At 36.1% G+C, this 20,030-nt stretch overlaps 1 long non-coding RNA gene across 1 annotated transcript; it reads right to left on the bottom strand.

Annotated features, from left to right (window-relative positions):
- Window positions 1-1,979: 1,979 nt before the first annotated feature.
- On the bottom strand, window positions 1,980-19,593 carry LOC146763793 (uncharacterized). Its single transcript, XR_014951704.1, has 3 exons — window positions 13,035-19,593; window positions 10,251-10,370; window positions 1,980-9,287 (listed from the first exon to the last, which is right to left on the bottom strand). It is a non-coding gene; the product is annotated as an uncharacterized LOC146763793 (long non-coding RNA).
- Window positions 19,594-20,030: the final 437 nt, after the last annotated feature.

Below are 20,030 nucleotides of genomic sequence, written 5' to 3'. Positions count from 1 at the left end.
TTATACTGTGCTCATTTCCACATATTTTTTGGGACTATCAATACTATGCTCTCTCCCAGTTTTTAATTTGCCATGAGGATAACACAAAGATTCCAGATTCTCCCCTTCATCCCCTGTCTACCCTGTAGACTCCAAATGGAGGAAGAAGCAACATTTTCACTACTCAATTCAAACAGTAAAGCCCAAGTTGATCTCCAGGTGAATCATCAGGGTCTTCATTAAGAAGACACTAAGAGCAGGAAATTAAAACCTACAGGAGAACTTGAGGTATTCCACAGTGACACATGCATCACATTGATTCTTCAGTGGTTTAGGCTCTTCCATAATCTTCTGCTCTGACAGACCCATCTCAGAGACCAAACCTGAAAGGAGATTGTAGCTGGGCGAAAGTCAGTCTCTTCTTCCAGGTAACGAGGGACAAGATGAGAGGAAACAGGCCCAAGGTTGGGCAGGGTAAATTAAAATTTTAGATCAGAATATTTTTCTTCCCTGAAGGAAAAGATATTGAAACAGACTGCTCAGGGAAGTGGTGAAGTCACCATCTCTGGAATTTTTTTTTGAAAAGTGCAGATATATCATTTGGGGACATGGTTTATTGGCAGCTTGGCAGTACCGAATTACCTCAATGACATTAGAGGCATTTTCCAACCTAAACAATCCTATGATTCTATGATCCTTAGTCACCTTCTTTGTTCCGCAAACACTGTAACTCTGATCAGCCTTTAATGATCTATCAGTGGACAGGTTGTTCAGGGATTTAGGATTAAATGGATGAAGAAATATCTGCAACTGGAAAAAAAAAAAAAGAATTTAAAGGTATTGTCCTTAAATGCACATAGTCAAAGCATATTACTAACATAAAAGGTTTGCTATATGCTGATAAAATGTGTTGCAAAGCCCAGACTTGGGTTACAGCTGTTCCTGTTTGACTGTTTTTTCACCTTTAACACCTGTGAGTAGATTCCATGTCTCTCCTTGTCAGATGTCCTGTAAAAAAAAAATCAAATCCTCAAAATAAGACGTTATAAATCTCAAGTCCTATTATTTGTAAAATGCCTTAACAGCCATTGGCAACGTTCTGTTAGAGGTTGGTAGGTTAGTGAACATCCAGGTATGAGTGCTTGTTTTCAACTGAAAACATGATGACAACAGGTTTGAGGTGGAGAGAACAACACAGTAGTGCATTGAATGAAAGAAGATAGAATGATAGAAGAGAGAGATAATGGATAAATAAGTAGAAGTATCTTATTTTCATCAATTTAAGTAGCATGTTCCCTTTAACTGCAGCCCAAGAGAAATGGTTATGTATGGGTTAAAATAAGACATAAAGCACGAAATGCAGACACTTGTCTTCCAGCCTGTTGTTCAGGTGACAGTTGACTTTGTAAATGTCACACAACTTTTCCCTCCCATATGAAAAAAGAAAGAATCTGATCAATTCCTCCCTGCTCCCCCCCTGATTCCCCAGGAATCTTCTGCAACCGATGCAAAGCATAGCATTCAGTGTCAAAGCCTGTTATATGCTGCTATCTCCTAATAATATTAAAATGAAAATGAAAGTAGCTCCCAAACAATCTTTAAATCAATCCTAATGTGATAAAAATGAATATCTCCTCTTTCTTTTCCCCCTCTTCTCTCCCTTCACTGTCTTTGAACATATACAACAGCATTTGTCTGAAGCAATGGGTTCAATTGTCATTTTGCTGATCAGTATCCAGTTCCTCAATTTTAGCATAATTGTTCTGTTCAAAGTGTTGCTGCACCTACATATTTAAGACTTAGAGCTGCAGCAATTTTTTGGTTTTTTTTTTTGTTTAAAATTGTTGGGAGGGTCTGAAATTCATCTACTTCAGCCTCCCTGCTGCAGTAGGGTCTCCTACAGCACATTGCTCAGGATTGTGGCTGGATGCCTTTGGAGTATCTGCAGGCAAGGAGACCCCACAACCTGACTGGGCAATCTGTTCCAGTGCTCAGTCACCCACACATAAAAGAGATTCTTCCTCAAGCTCACATGGAATTACCCGTCTGCCAGTTTCATTCATTCCATTGCTTGGCATTACTGAGTAGGACCTGGATCCATCCTCTTGACATCCTCCCTCCAGACACTTACACACAGTGATAAGATTCCCTCTCCAACTCCTCTGCTCCAGGCTAAAAGAAGACAAGAATTTTTAAAATGAAAGGGAAGTAAGTAACTTCTCCCTTTCCTGGGCTAAGGATAGTCTATATAAATTGGTCTATATTTTCCAAACCTTGTCTTTATATGGTCTAGACCTGGTGTTTACCAAAACTGTTGTTCCTGAATGCTCCCTCCTTGGCTGCTACTGCTGCTGTGAAATAGCCAGAATAAAAGTGTTCTTTGACACTTTTCATGCTTCTCATGCACTTAGCTTGTTCTGGGAAACTAAAGTCATTTGAAGGATGCTGAAAAAATGTATTTGTCACATAACTCCCCTCTCCCCCCAGAAAACAAACAAACAAATAAAAAAAGCCAAACTAAAATTAAACACAAACACAAACAAAAAAATACTATACTAATAACTGTGGGGTTTTTTTTATGACCATACTAAATCCATTTTTAATGCATTAGTCATTATAACTTGGAAAGATGGCATACAGACAAAAGCTTCAAAGTCCCAGACAAAGGTTGGTCAATTATAAGAACATTTTTGTGAGAATAAGTTATAATGCTCTTCTAAGATTAAGTGGAAGAAGTAGTTGATACTCTCAATTTGAATAATTAATACAGAATACTTTGCACAGTCAAAAAAAATACTGAGTACTGGATTCCAAAATATCAATATCAATAAAATGTGCAATCAGCCTTTTAAAATTCCTTTTGTTGGAATTCCAGTGAGGTCATGGTTCATATCTATCATGATTAAATAGTTTTAACTAGGATATGAGAAAAAAACAAAAAACAACAAAAAAAAATTTCTGAGAGCATTTTTAGATCACATAAATTTGGGTGCAGCTGTAAATAATGAGCAGAATGCATGACTGACTTGGAGCTCTCTAGATTGCTTGATAAGCTGGGTGTAAGAAAACAGTTGGGACCAAATGTGCCATTACAAATCCAGGGAAGAACAAGGATTGAAACTGACTATACAATGAGAAGGTCAACACAATGAATTAGTAATTTTAAAACATGGCTGTAACAGCTATTCATTCATGTTTCCTTTGTACAGTCTTTTCACATCAGGGTCCAGGTAATTTTTTCTTTCTCATCCCCATACAAATTTGGTATTTCATTTGATTTGTCTTAGCAGAGGTAAATCACATGTGGAGATTTGATTAGTCTGTAAATATCTACATAAAGAACATTGTGGACAGTGTTGCAGCAGTGTTCAACGGCTAGTTAAAGCTACAGAAATTCAAACTGAAAATAAAGTACAGAATTAAACAGTAAAACTGTTAACCATGGGAGCTGTTTACCAAAGATGATGATTTTCTATCTCTGGGTGTTCTGTAAATGGGTTTGCTGTTCTTTCCCTACTTCAAACAGAGATTTTGGACTCAATGTAGGAATTAATATGAGGAATTCCTAGGGCTTCCTTTATGAAAAGAGGTTTTCCTTTATTCAGAAAGCTAAAGAAATTACACTGTCAGCAATGCTTTGTTTGGCCCAAGATTTAACTAAGTAGAAAAGTGACCATGAGGAATTCAGCCATATGGTTTTTGCTTCATGCCCAACTCAGTTAGCTCTCAGGACATGGCCCAGAGGATCAAGGGTGCACTATTAATTGTCCATCTGCCTTTAAAATAGCACCTATTTTCCCTGATACACTCAACCTTATCAACTCATTCCTGAATTTGGCACTGCTTCAAGCTATTTATTATGATTTAGAAATAAATCCTCAATTCTCATGACACAGCTGCTTTTGTCACAATAACCACCTGGGCACAACATGTTCCTGTGGTGAAGTTTGATAGGTTAATCGAGTTTCGCAAAGCTTGCAATGAGGTTTGAGGTGCTTGGATAAAAATAATAAATATTGGGCAGAATCACTACTAACATTCTTTAAAATCTCTTCTGTATAGTAGCACTCAGACATGTTAGGAGCATTAGCAAAGTATTAGTCAATATATACATTAGCAGCATTCTCTCCTCAAATTTATATAGGAACAGAGAATTATTGGTTTTTTGCACACATTCAGTGCTGAAACATTAGAGTTGGAACAGGGACCCTAGTGAGTGGCATATATTGTGCTTGTGCTTCATAGCAAGACTGAATTAATTTTCCTTAAGACACTACTGTGAGACTGATTATATGTCTGTCCTGGAATGCTTCACAGTGAAAGTGATGTTACTTCCCTTGGCAGTTTGTTGCATGGATCTAGCAATCCTAATAGTTATGAAGTTTGTCTTAACCATTAGCTAAAATTTCTTCTTTGTTGCAGTTTTATCCCATTACTTTTAGTTCTGACCTTGGTGACTAATTATAATAATTGTCCCCTGACCTCCTTCTATTATTTTTTATGTATTTAGAAGACACATAGGTGTAGACAAGAAAATGTGGAACCATAACCTAATGCCCTGAAAGCCTCAGGAAAACATAGATTTGGGACTTTTCTTTGACCTACACTCAAAGATTAAAAGGCTTGTAAAAGTTAGAACAGTATTCTGTCAAGGGCAACAAGAAAAGCTCCTCTAGGTACATTGGTGGTAAAAGGAAAACCAGAAAAATTATGGGCCCTTTATGAAAAGAAATTGGAGGCCTTGTTAACTGGGACTAGGTAGGTGGAAGTTGCTGAGATGTTCAACAACTTTTTTTGCCTCAGTCTTTACTAGACAGTGTTCCAGAGACATGCACTTGCTGAAATGAGTGCAGAGAAGGCCACTAAGATGATCTGTGGGCTGGACAATCTCTGCTATGGAGATAGGCTGAAAGCATTTTTTCGTTCAGCCTGGAGAAGCCTCTGGGATGAACTTCTGGAACCTTCCAGTACATAGAGGGGATACAAGAGCAATGGAAAGGGACTTTTTACAAGGACATGGCGTAACAGAACAAAGGGGAATGGGTTCAGATTCAAATTAAATGGTTTCGATTATATATTAGGAATTCTTTCCTGTGAGGGTATTGGGTCCCTGGCACTGCTTGCCCAGAGAAACTGTGAATGACAAATCCCTGGAAGTATCTAAGGCCAGGTTGGAGTGGACATGGAGAAACCTGGTCTAGTGGAAAGAGACCCTACCCACAAAAGGGGCACTGTAATTGGATAATCTTTAAGGTTCCTTCAAACCCAAAATTTTCCATGATTCTGAGAAGATCACTCTATACTAGAGCTGCTATGTAGGTTGACCAGATTTTCTATATTAACCACACAAAAACTGCTGAATTGAACTGACCTTATCAGAGAAATTTTGGTAATATTTTAATGAAGAGGTCTAGTATGTCTTGTACCTGCAGTCCTCCTATCCATTAAATATGATTTTCCAGGAAAAGAAGACTCCGTGTTCCTTTTACTGTATTAGCACCTAATAGTTGGATAAGCCATTGGCATTGCCTAAAATTGCCTTAAAATGCAATTGAAATTAGGTCTTGCTAATAGGACTTAAAAAATTATTCATCAACAATTTAGTTTTATAAGAAATATGTTTTTTGGAAATAAATATAATTACTTTGTAGCTAAAATATACTTTTGTTTTCTGTTACAGGCTGTGCCAAAGAGTTACACAAGATTGGAAAAACGTAAATATATATTTACTCAGGTGCCTAATAATTCCACTGTTTGCTCCATGGGTCTTTTACTAAGGGGAAGAAAAATGACTTTATTTATAATCCTTTGTAATAATTTTATTTTAAAAGCTCTGCTACTGCTTCATTATCTGTGGAGTTGTAATACTATTGCACTTGGCTGTACTTCTCTTCCATGCTGACAGTCTTGGTGTCAGTGTAATCTGAAACTCGTTGGTTTTAAGAGGAGTATATGAGAGCTGATATTTTTTTGCTCTGAAAGATGGATTTTAATGAAAATGGTGGAGGGAAAGGATCTGGTGCATACAACAGCACACACTAATTCAGTGGCCAAAGCCACAGGTGATATGTATAGAAACTGAAAAACCTTTTCCTTAACTTCTTCTTCATTAACACAATACTTCTCTAGGGTAGTACAGGAGTGGCATATTGAAGTGTTGGTCCTAAATTAGATAGGGAGATAAGTAAATTTTACCAGAGGGACCAGATTTCATGTCCTGCTTGACAATTGTGACAGAAGGCAACTTCTGAGTTACAGCACCTCCTCATTCTTGACATGTCACAAAATATTAACACCCTTGAGTATGATTAAGTGACACATCATTAATAACTTATCGTATATCTTGAAGCAAGTCAGAAGCCAGTGCTGCCTTCATTTGATGATCTCAACTCAAACCAAATGTGAAAAAATAAGAAAATTTATTTGCAAACCAGGAGCAAACATCTCACTAAGACATCCTGTGAAAGGCTTCTTCAGTAGTAACTGAAATGAAATTAAAATAACTTCAAAATCAAGGGAGAACTATGCAGCCATCAACATAATTTTCTTGTTTGTGCAGTACATATTGCTCTGAGATGACATGATAGGTTTTTCATGGGCATAATTTATCTTAGAGATGAAAGAATCCCACACAGGGTCAAAAGATCTGAATTCCCAATAGCTCCCGGTCATTGCCTTATCATGGGACAGAGGCTGCTAAATTAATTTGTGATTATGCAAATTTTTTTCTCTGATTTTAAATATACAAAAACAGGTAGAAACTGGTTTTTATCTTTATTAAAAATATTTATTTTGCTTATTAGGGTGTATTTAATGAAGAAAAATCTCTCTGTCATAAATATTTTATCTAAAATATTAACATTTTGAAAAGTTACTTAGAAATTCAATATTTATTAAAAGGACACTAGTTTCCTTTGGCTTTTTTTTTTTTAAACCAGTATAATGATTTGTGGTTGCTAAAACCCCAGTTAATTTTACCTGTTTAGTTCCTGATCATATATAAAGAGTGCAAGTTTACAGATTTTTAATTTTTTTTATATATACTGCAGACAAAAATTCTGAAGAAAACTTTTGATAAAGGGTATAATAAAATAGCTATTTTTTTCAAAATCTGTCATACTTAAAAGCAGACTTTCCCAACAAGCTTTTATCTCTTTTCATTTGAAACCTTCAAAGAGAGGTATCAAACAGTCTTAAGAGTGTATTTTTTATAATTTACATTAGTTACTTTGCCTTTCCATATTTCATTATTCTATGCATCTTGTATCAGGTGTCCTGAGACTCTTTCTCTTTGTATTATAGAGTGTCTTGATCATAGTTCTTCTACAGTAGAGGCTCACTTAGCTTTTCTTCACAGGACTGCAGCTGAGATCCATATTTCTCCAGAGACCATCTGTGATACAAGGTAAGTGACTCCCAGAAGGATATCACACAAATTTGCATTGATTGATAGGTTCAGAAACAAGAAATATCTCATAGCTTGTGAGAAGTATTTAAAAAGAAAAAAAAATCAAGATAACCCCTCCTCAAGATTCATTAATATCTTCTTTCAATTACCAAGCAGGATTATGAAGGAATCATGACCATGGAAAACATAGAACTGAATGTCACAGTGGTATATTTCCATACATTTTGGTCAAGTTTCAAATATTTAGATATATTGCAGTGCATTCTTATTTCTCCATGGCAAAAAATCCACCCAAGATTTAAAAACTCATAGACTCTGTTTTACAGATTAACAGCATGACACCTTTTAAGGTGAAGGCTTTAAGGGCAGTCAAAGGTGTGATAGACAGAGACAGAGGTATAGATAGCCACACATGGAAAGCCCTCCAGGAGGAATTTCCATCATTCCCCAGTAGGAAAGAACCAAAATTTCATGCTGCACTGCTTGAAATGTTCCCAGCATCACTCTGAAGTGCATAAGAGTGTAAAATACTAAGACAGGGAGTGTAGCACCCCAAGATAGTAGAAAAACAATAGTTTGCTATTTCCATTATCATATTTGGTCTTCACATAAATGAGTCTGTTAATTAATACATAATTAGTCACATAATGAAATATGAGTTAGAGATGTCCACTCTGAATATTGCAGAAAAGAAGGAGATAGATAACGTCTGCCAGAGGAATATCAAACTACACCCATTATTCAGAAGTGTGATGGTCATTGCTGGTTCTATGAAGTAAACTAAAATCAAGGACCCCTGTGGTACATTTGCACTTCTAGATTTTTTTCATACTTCTTATCTTCCCTAGAAGGTTGCAAGCCACCATGATAATTGTGATGAAAAGAAACTCAGACCAGAGAAGGTAAGTGGCATAGCTATGACCATCCAGAAGACTTGTGGCAAAGCGGTCTTTGAATGACATTAGAAAACTTTTCTTCACTGAAAGCATGTTCAGGCATTGGAACAGGCTGTCCATGGAAGTGGTGGAATCACCATCCCTGGACGTGTTTAGAAAATGTGCAGAAATACAACTTGGAGACATGGTTTAGTGGTAACAGGGCAGTTCTGGATGGACTGTGTTAGTCTGGGCAGTGATTGGACTAAATGATTGTAGAGGTCTTTTCCAACCTCAACACTTTTATGATTGCAGCACTGCTAATCTAACCACCTCTACTTCCTGAAACAGCAGACAGACAGGTGTCAAACAAGTAAACTTGAGACACAGTGCATTAAGAGGAGCCTGTATGGCCTTAAGCTGAGGAAATCAATTACATAAACTGTTGAAAGTAGATGCAGTTAGATAAGTATAGTTAAAATATTCACATAAATTATTTACTCCTTTCAGCTTTTTATTTTATCAGCAGAATGGAGGAAAGGGGATTGAGGGAAAAAAAAAAAAAAAGATGTGTCTGTATTAGAAGTGATAAAAAGACCCTTTTCCTAGGAAAAGGTGTAACAAGACTTCATAAATTATAAACTAAGAAATACAGGGGTAGAAAGATTGCTTGGCAGGTTGGTTTTCTGTGGGTTTTTGTTTGTTTGTTTTTCTTTTGGTATTTTTTTGTTCTGTTTTGGTTCTGTTTTATGTTTGGTTTGTCTTGTTTGGTTTATTTTGGTTTTTATTTTCCCTCCTTTCATTCTTCTTTTGCTCTCTTTGTTCTTGTGCTCCTTCCTCAAACAGAAGCAGTTTTGGCACAGCAAATGCACACCTGGTATCCAGCACTGGTTTTGACTACTCCAGTGGGCAGGACTTTGGGCTGTGAGGGGAAGGGTGGAAGGGGGCTGTTCAGGCTTTGTGTGGGGATAGGACACTGTGCTTCTGTGGCATTTTGCTTCTGAGTGTGTGGTCTTCTGTCCAGCCTGGAATAATCAAAGAAACATTTGCAAACAGACCATCCAGTAAGGAGGTTTAACAACATGTATTTATATTATTCAGTCAAATGGGAGCGAGAAAAAATGTATTTTAAAATCTGATAAATTCTCTTCCTTCTGCCTGCACCATGACTGCTTTCAATTCTGCTGAAGAACTAGTATGCTCTTTCTCATTCCAAGCATCTCTTTTCTTCTCTTTTTCCCTTTCTTTCTTTTCTCTTCCTTTTAGGTTCTCAATTTTTCTTTTTTATCTTCTACCTCTTTGTTCCTCTTCTCTGTGGACCCCTCTGCTGAGATCAGATTTCTTTTGTTTTTGTCAGTGTCATTTTCGCTTTCTAAAACTCATTATTTCTTTTGATGACCAGCATTCATACTTCTATTAATTCAGATATAAAGAAAGGCAGTATGTAAAGAGAATAGCTAATAACTTCCCCTGTTAATGTTTCAGTCTGCAACAGGAGCTGACATCCTCAGGAGGACATGGTAACAGGTTTTGGAGAAACTTGAGAGGGACCTGCCATGGAAATTAACTGGAGAGACCCTAGTCACAAAGAAAGAATAGCAAATTCTTCCCTGGGCTGGTGACAGCCCCTTAACTCATTTGTGTTTTCTTCTCAGAACCGTGACAGAAAAAGCCTACGGATGGGAAAAGGAGATGCAAGGATTGATGTTCAAATATCATGAAAATGGACCAGATCCTGAACTGGCATAAATCAAGGCAGGCCCACAGGAACCAATGCAGCAATGCCAATTTACACCAGATGAGACCTGGCTCAATAAATCTATCACTACCCTGATAAAGCGGGGAGTGGGGAGGGGGAATGCACTATGAATTAATGTCTTTACAAATAGCAGTGAAATAGAAACACATCTCCTTCTTGTTGCAATGGGGTAGAAGTACTAAATGCTTCACTTGAAGCAAAAGCCTACCCCTAGGGACTCCTTGCATACCTCGTTCCTGTTCCTGTGAAGGAGGACTGTCCAAAGTATCAACTTCAGTGCTTGTCCAAAGGTTCAGAGGAGATAGAAACATTGATTCCATATTGTGCAGAGGAAGCTAATAACAAAGAGCTGTTTAAATGTAAAGGAAACAACTTAAGGGGTTGTAAAGGAAAAAAACCTTTTTAAAGGGGTTGTAAAATGCCAGCCAGTGTCCTAAGCTGGTGTGTGATATCTCTTCTATCAGTCATACAGCTGTTAACCTATAGCTTTCCAGCATTTGGGCATTTGTGGTAATTAAAAAAAAAAAACACTTTTTTATTTTCATTTTCATCATATTTGGTGTGTCTTTTGTGTTTAAAATAATGATTTTGGGCTTGTTTCTGGTTTTGAGCTATGTGATGTGAAGAGAGTGGCATCTTGGAGATGTTGCTGGAAGACAAAATAATGACAATATGAGTGGCTTTCCATTTTCCTCCCACTAGTGCTCTCCTAATATTTATCTTCCCCTCACTTTCCATCCCTAATATAAATACAGATAAGAAGGAAGTGAGAAACAAGAAAAAAAAAATCTGAAAAAAAAAAATAATTCAAAGAAAGCACTGATAAATTTTTAGGGGCAAAAAATCTCAATTAAAAACATCACAATAAAAAAACAAAAAAAAAGTTGAATGTTGGATGAATAGGAACTTTTCCTTACTTAACATTTTACATTGACTTTTTCTTTTTGAGGGGAAATGGCTTAAGAGACTAGAAATAGCTTTCAGATATTGTCATTTATGCCATGTAATATTAGAACTCTAATTTATAAATTGCTAGAAAGTTTCTTTTTTTGTTTTGTTCTATGTGATTATTCTTTTCTTTTCTTTTTTTTTTCCTAGTTTCTAATGTATTTTGAATTTCAGTGTAGCCAAAGAAATATAGTGCATATCAGCCAAAACTAAATACAGCTGGCTGTCAGAAATTAACACAGGGACTGTTACTTTCCCAGAGACAAAATTGAGCAATTTCTCATTTAATATAACAAATAAGGAAAAAGAAGTTATCTGATATAAGGACAGAAAAATGAAATGCAATATACATGAAATGGCAAAATTACTTTTAGACTCAAAATGAAAAGTTTCTGTTTCTCTTCATCTCCAGAAAATTCATGGGGAGAACAAAAAAGGCAATACTTCTATTTGGTTTATTGATAAAACTTGAAAAACTAGCAAGATCCAACACTGAACAGATCCAAACCATCAAAGGAAGAAAAATCTGTATCAACCAGACTAGGGCAGCTAACAAGCCCAGACAGACCTATTTAGCAGGTCATGAGGATTTTTATCAATTTGATTAAGAGAACAACAAAGAAAACTGAGGAATTGACTTTAGTGGCCAAGAAGGTCCTCTTCAATTGTACACCTCTAATACAAAAAGTCCCTGCATTTTTAAAAATAATTTTGTATTAATTTTTTCGATGTCCCTTGTTAACAGGAAAGCTCAGACAGACCTACCTGGGATGAGAATTTTGCCATGTAAATTCAGATGCTTGGTTTCCCTTCCTCTCATCTCAGGGATGAAAGATCATCCTGTCCACACAGAATAGGTCTCTGCAAAATGCTGAACTACACTATAGCTAGAAGCCAATACATCCATCCTCTGAAAAGATGTGAAGATTGTAATTTTTCTCACTCAAAAAATACATAAGGATAGATATGGAAAGCAACAAAGAGGGTATGAACCTTGCTTAACTCCAAAGAGCATAGATGTTCGTTTTTCCCTGTGGTCTGACCTGAATGTACCTACTACCTTGACTTCAGAACACTGAAAAACTGGAGTCACAGAAAAAACCTTTGATAGTTCCTCTCTTGTACCAGAGCATGGTTCTATTTCTCCTTCTTTTCTAGCTCTATTTCCCTTTCCTTTTCTTACCCACTTTCCAGACCTTTTCTTTCAGACGGCCTCTTTTCTAGTACTTCTATTTGTGTTTCTGCCCTTCCAACCTTTCATTCCTACCTCTTTTTTTTTTTTTTCTTGAACAGCTGCAGACAAATTCATCCTTCCTCCTTCCCCACCACTGCTGTATTTTGATGAACTTTTCCACCCACATGTCTGATTTATTTTGTGTGTGACCTGTTGTGGCTCCCATTGTTTCAGCTGCTTCCTAGGAAAGGGCCATTTAATTGTTCCCTCGTTATCTCCAAGAGGAGGTGGCTGTTAGTCACACCAACTTCCCCCACCATAATGAAGCTATGTGGTTATTTTCTTTAAATTAAAAATGCAAGAGAACAACAGGTAGATATATCTCCATGGAGGAGATGAAACATCAAGAATTAAGAAAAGGAAAGAAAGAAAGAAAGGAAAGGAAGGAAGAAAGGAAGAAAGAAAAAAGAAAGAAAATTATTACTGAATAGAAACCAAAATGTAAAGATGAATGCAGATTTTAAGTTACAAAAATGTTCTAAAAGGTCCCCAGGGAGGGATGCAGGACTTTATTTGGAAAAAGACAGTCTCATCAGGAGTTGCAATATATAAATATTGAAAAGCTCCCTAACAGGTTAGCCACACTGCTAGATGTCAGAGTGTTCTTTTCAAGATCCAACTTGCAGTAAATTGACTGTGAAAGGAAGATAGAAAATAAAAGAAAAAAAGGAAAAGAAAAGAAGGAGAACTACTTGACCGAAGGCCTTCAACCCTCTTTATTTACTTCCTCATTCAGCATACTGCATATAAATGCACTTAAACATCTCTGAAATTCTTTGCTCATACTACCCCTTACAACAGTTTCGTCCTATGATTTTCTCAAAAACTTACCTCTCTTAGTTCTGGGTGAGAGGAAAAAAAGTCATAGTCTCCCTGCCAATAACACCTCTATGAAACGTCCTCAAAGGACAGCATTTCTTGCACCTATGTTTTTTTCCTCCACAAGCTGCCATCTGCTGTAATGCATCTCTATTTTAAGCTTTAGAGCCACGTGACTTAAATCCACATAAGTGTTGATTGTACATGATTGCCTTTATTGATTCTTCCTGGGACACAACTCACCTGAATCCAACTTCATGTATAGTTTTAGTCTGGACTTTTCTTTCACTCTTTCTTTAATACTTTTTTTTCCCATCTTTCCAATTTTGTTGCTGTTCTTTTTGCTGTGGTAGTGTCTGGGAATTCCTGGCAGTTAGAAAAAATCTTGTTAAGCTATATGTGCAACAAGTGCTTCTGCATGAATATAAAAAAATATCTTTATCTTTCTCTGTTACACCTTACACTGTAAAAAATAACCAGTAAATCCAACAAAAATAAGTAGCCTGAGTGACCTAAAGTTAAGGAGAAAATAGATATTATTTTAGTGATAGAAAATGAATACGTTAGATGATAGTTTGAAACAAGTATTTCTGTGCTTTTTTAGTAGGAATAAGAAAGTCTCATAGCCTGTTTTTGTTCAGCTCATTAGGTTACAGTACCAAGTAGATATTAATGCTGTTTCTAACTCTCTTTTGCCAGACTAATTCCGGGATAACAGGTCTTTTGGCTATCTCTGATGGTATTTAATTGAGACATTTAGGTGGGTGGTTTGGGGTTTTTCACCAGGTTCTTTTTCTGATGAGTCAAATTTACCAACAAGTGTTATTTTTTTAAAATTTACTTTTCTTCTTCCTTCTCTCTAACAAATTCAGAGGATATGCTGCTTTCAGCATTAGTGGGTTTTTTTTGGGTATTTCTATATAGACCTGAATTTTAATATAGAATCTCATGCTCAGCTTCCTTCAAATTATCTTAAAATTAAAAACTGACTAGTGCTTCCTCCACTGTTTATAATTTAGACCCTTTTCCATGCAGGGATTGAACAGGTATCCCTTAAGCCAGAGGAATCATGATTAAATCAGCATGTTATTCATATGCTTAGAGTTAGGCACCTGGTTATACTGTTTGCCTAGTGAGCAGCTGAGTGAGTGAAATGTCTCATGAACAACCTGAGCACAAATCTCCAGATTTATCTGCAGAAACAGTTGCTAATGCTTAAATGATATAATTTCCCTGTATTCAGGTAGGAGGGAATGAGACTTCTCTTGAGTAGGATTTGACTTTAGAAAGTAAACAGCACTTGAGAGGAAAAATCCAGAATTTTCCCTGCTTTTATTTGATACTATTTTGATCCTTTTTTTCCTTCCTTTTTTTTTTTTTTTTTTTTTTCTCCTCCTTCTCTTTTCTTTTCTTAAAAAGATGGACTTGAGCTCGGATCATTTGCAAGACTTTTGGATACAGATCAGCAACTATACACAGGGAGTATGAATCTTGAATCTTCAATCTTCCATTTCACACTCGGCCTGAACAGGGTAATAGCTCGAGGTGCTGTCAGGACCTTCATCTGCAAGAAATGATGAGAGTAGCAAACTTTCTGTAATTACACAGCTGGGAAACAGGCCATAGGATCCTTGGATGACTGAACCAGAGAGAACTAAAAAAGCATTCGATTTTTACTATTTTTTACATGTGTGCACGCTGGAGCTGATGACTTAAAGGAGGACCCTATAAGCCTTCCCTAAACATAAGGATGATGAGGAGAAAAAGCAGAGGGCTGAAACTCAGCTCATTAGGTGTGTGGCATTGCTCTAAGCTGCTTGGAAGTCTTGTTTGAGGATGGGGTAGTCAGTGACTCTCGTTGTGGTTTTGTGTGGATGCAAAGAGGGAAGGAAAAGGGAGTGCTGAGGCCACATAACCCCCAGGTTTATCACATGCCTTGAGGGAGTGACCAGGACCTGGGAGGAACTGTGTTCCAGATTCCCACTCCATCTAAAAACCCCTTAAAATCTTGTAGGTCTGTATGTTTTGTGTTTTATATAGAGGGATTTTATAGAGACTTTTTCTCTTTGTTTCAGTAAGAATTAGATGAAAATTCTATTGAATTAAAGACAATCAGAGATTCTTTGGAGTTTAATGCAAAAAATTACTGATGGACAGAGCTTAAATGGCAAGAGCTTTCTATCCAGAAAGTTACTTTTTCCCCATAATTTTTTCAGTCAACACTACTGAAATATATTTAGTATGTAATGTAACATGCAATCATATATCAAAACTAGCTAAAGAGAAAAAAAAAGAGGCTATCTAAAGGAATATGCAGTTCAACATGTCTGCTGAAAGAACTAGACATAGAATTTTTATTTTATCTTTAAAGTGGGAGAGACATTAACATTTAAGCAAGTTGGTTTCAAGAGAAGCCTCTGAGTCACATGTCTTTGGCTCATCATTACACATAAAGGATGGGATTGCAGAAAGCAGTCGCGGATAGCAGGCCCAGCAAAGTACTCATGAGCTAATTCATTATGGGGATTTTTCCTTTTTTTTTTTTTTTTTTTTTGCTATAATTTAGAATAATGCAATTAAAACTGAATTTGATAATTAATTCTGAACTGGTGAGAACTAGTTCTAGAGATTATAACTGTAATTCTATGGAACCATCAATATAAATATTCATGAACTTTCATTGTTCATGTGCTTTTTTATGAAACACACAGCTTATCTGAAGAAGTAAAATTAAAGGACTATTATTTAACATTACAGTGTAAATAAGACTCAATAGAGGGAGACAAAAATATATGCACTGTAAAATGTAACATACATATTCTATAAATATGTTTATGCATATTTGAAATTATATTTAAAATTGTGTGCTCTGTGTTATGTTGTGCACTCCACTATGTGCCAACCTTGGGGGTCAGAACTAGAGGATTTTTAGGGTCTTTTCCAACTCAAACCATTCTAAGAATACATATATATGACTGTATAGCTGCATTATTACACATTCTTTTACAAGCATATACACAAGTCACAATATATAAAACTCTTGTACTCAAAAGCATATGTGCACATATTCTCAGAATCTCCCTTATCCATAAATACTACAGTGAAAAGACTAAAGAATTTTTAATCTCAACCTGGGAAATACATGGTGACTGAAACTCATAGATATTGCCTCATTCTACCACAAAAATCAGTCAATACATAAAAGTAATCATGCACAGCTGATAACACAGTAAGAAAACAGCCTGTGTTATTCCATTCTCAAGTCAAGATGTTCATATTAGCTACCTCCAGAGCAAAATTCCTTTTACACATGGATCCTTCAAATATCCAAAAGAAAAAAACAAAAGCTGACAAAGAGTGCCTAAAGGAAACAACACAGCTAGAGGAAAGCTCAATACTGGTTAGATTGAAACAGGCAAGGAAGTAGCAGAAACAAAAATAATCTAGAAAGAATTTCAACATTTTTAAAGTATACTCTCTGGGGATTTTTTTTTTTTTTCCTTTTTTAAATTAAAGATACAGTGGCTTAAACAGAAGTATTCTGTGTAATGTTGGACACCTGGGGAAACTGGCTGTAGCTTAGACCCTCCAGTCAGCAAACGTGATATTCAGATTGGAACAAGTTTTAAATCTCCTTCACTGGTATTTTCACTTCATTTATTGTGAGGCACTGAAAAGTCAAATTCAATATTATGTGATTAAGCTACATCTGTCTCAACACGAGCAGTAAACATATTTCTTTAAGTTCAGCAGGTGTTTTGCAAAGATTCTAAAGGATTTTGCACAAAATTAGTACCTATAATAAAGCACCAGTGATGAAGAGACAGCTCTTTATATCACTGATATATTATAGTTTTGTTCTAATAAATGTCATTGCCAAATATTTCAAAACCTAAACCAGGTTTGCTGACTGAACTGTTTTGCAAGCATATTTGCTATGCCTTATTGCAAAGATGTTCTTTTATAGACATACAGTTTAGAAACTTTATTTGACTCTGCTGACTACTAAATTAGCAGCTTTTCAACTTTGCCAGACTCGTGCAACACAATTGAGATAAAAGGCAAAATGCATAACTTCGGCATTCATTTTTTGTTAGCAGTGTAATAAGAATCCTCAAGATGTGTTAATTGAGCCTAGGGTATGTGAAACAAATGATGGAGCCTCCCCCTCCCACCTTTAGATCTTCTCTCTCCCCACACTGTCCTTTTTCTCTTGTCTGTACTGAGCCATTGTTTCAACATTATTATGGTACAAGACCAGTGTGGTTTGCACAGAGACATGGATCTCCACAAAGAAATCAAGTATTTGGAAAACTCAGCTGCATGTGAGGGTGTTTGAGAGAAAAGAAATACCCTTTTCAGCTTTCTGGTTCTTGTTTCTTACATTTACTGGTGGGGAGTGACTTCTCAGGCTATGATTTTGTGCATGTAAATCTGTCAGTTCATAATGCATCAGGGTCAAGGAGAAAATCCTGTTGAATTTCCAGTAGAATATACTCACACAGCATCCAAAGAAGTTTGAGAAAGTTTCAAGGCACAGAATTAGGCAGTGGCTTGTCCTTATTTAGAACCAGATTTCCAACAGGAATAAATATTTTTTCATTATTGATTTTTATACAGAACCCGAAAATCTCTTAAAAATAGTTTTCAATTAGCATTTTTTCAATCCTTGCAATAAAAGGAAGGAAAAAGCAAAAAATTAATATGGACCAAATTTTATAAAAGCATAAAATATTGGGAAGGACAAATAAAGGATATGTTTTCTCTGGGACTTTTTCAGTTGGATTTTTTTCAAACTACACTCCCTGGAATTCTGAAGGAAAGTTTTATGACAGATTTTTTTAGTAATTTGTGACCATTTTCCAACAATATTTAAAAGTCTGAGGAATACTGGGACTACGTGATGATGAGCATAAAATTAAGAAAATTAAACATCAAGTGTTTGGCTAGCAAAGGCCTGAGGAGAGCACTTGGATTTTTGAAAGTCCGTACTGAAAATTAAGAACTTGGTTCCATTTGTTTTGGGTGTTTAAGAGGGTAGAGTGGATGCAGGGAGCTTCTTTGACTTCCATTCTTTTCCTAAAAAGTACTAGAGTAGACAACTCAAGACCAGCAGGCTGTAGAAGATGGTTGTCTTAATTCTACAGCTTTTAATTTTGTTTGACATACAAATACAGTTTAACAAGTTGTTCAATCTTTCATTAACAGGCAACAGCAAAATATTTTTCATATCTGAGAGAGAAATGCAATATGAAGACAAACAAAATATAAATTGCAGCTCAAAATTCTGCATTTTTGTGTTAAATATACTTCTAGTTTCTTCTGGAAACTTTGTTTAGTTCATCAACATTTTGCTGTCTGAGTAAGTGGTACATTAAGACCTAGATTACACTCCAGTGATATAACAAAAAAAAAATCTGAAATATATACAGTTATTTTAGCTTTTTCACACTGTCACTGGAAAGACATAAAAGCTTCCCAGCCCCTGCAGGAGACAGCCCAACCTTGAGAGGCATCTATTTCTTTTCATCGATTACGGAGGGAGCCTACTGTGGCTGGACTTCTAACTTTGGGGTCTGCTGGGTTCCCTTGGCTTGCTAGGATGAATCCCAGCCAAAATCCATGTCAATAGCTGTATCTATGTCAGACTTCTTGGAAGAAAAATCTCATTTTCTTCCTCTCTCCTGTCCTCCTCTGTCAGCCACTCAACTGGGAGCCTTCCTTCAATGGGCACTTTCTCTGGAGCTCTCCAGCTGTTATGTGTGGAAAATGCTGAAAACAAAGAGAAAATACAGAATGTAGCTCCCAAAATAACCTCTACAATTGGTCCCCAGAGTGCAGCTCCCTCTGCAGAGACCCTTCCTGGGCTCAACTGACCAGCTCTGCAATGAAGTCGTGGCTGACAGACAAGGCTAAGAAATGTTGTGTGTATTTTACAGTGTTGCTGTGAATGGATGACTGGGATTTAATTTCAGATTAATTGATCTGCTGTGACCCTGAACAACTGCAAAAAGTTTCTTGAATACACGCTTGGCTGCCAGGGTTTTGTTGAAGCCCATAAAAATGAACATCAAAAAGCCTTGTATTTGTTGGTTTGTTTTTTTCTCCTTTTAAGACCAGAAATAAGCAAGGTCACATAGAATGTAAAAAAAAAAATTTAAAAAAAACAAACAGAACAAACAAAACAAAACCACCAAAAACCAAAAAAAGTGTTTGTAATGCTTGTTCTCAGAAATCCCAATCTTTAAAAAATATTTTAATAGCATTTTCAAATATACTTTTGGAAGTGCTAATCTTTTTCACCTAGAACATACATTTCTTTATGAAAAGACAAAATTCTGCACATATAAAAAAATGAAAACTGCTTTTAAGAAATTTGTCTGTTATGAAGAAGGTCTTTTATGCTTTAGATTTGCAATAATATTTTCAGTGAAATACACTAGCTCATAGGAAAAAAAAGAAGAAACAAATAAAAAGAAAATTCAAGGAAGTTTCCATCTTTTCCATCTAATTTTTTATTATTAATTTATTCTAAAAGGTGAAACAGTTGCTGAATTTTCTGTTACAAAATGTACCCAATTTGTAGTTAGTACTTTGGCAAGAAATTACATGAGATATGAAAAATAAAGCTATATATATATATATATTAGAAGTTTGTACCAATGATGCAAAAAAATGAATATATTAATTTTATGATTTCCATGCCTGCCCATAATGCAATGTGTCAAGAAAACATTAGAAAGGTAGGTGATTTTCTCTTTGTAACACAAAAGTTTGCAGTTTAGCTCAATCTTTCACCTTGTTTTCAGTAACATACTTCAAGAAATAGATCCACCATCTGTAGAGATTTTGGAAGAAGAAATTATTGGAGAGCTTAGAAATCTGTCTTTGGGGTGCGATAACACTGTCAAGTCCTACAGAAGTTGGAAATAATCCCTTCCTGTTGTGACAGACAGAACAAGTTGCTCATTTAAATTGCTGCAGGGGAGATACCAGATTTGAGATAAG

This window comes from Lonchura striata, chromosome Z (genome assembly GCF_050655825.1).
Source record: "Lonchura striata isolate lonStrDom1 chromosome Z, ASM5065582v1, whole genome shotgun sequence".
NCBI lineage: Eukaryota > Metazoa > Chordata > Aves > Passeriformes > Estrildidae > Lonchura > Lonchura striata.
This window is presented reverse-complemented; position numbering and strand designations above follow the sequence as displayed.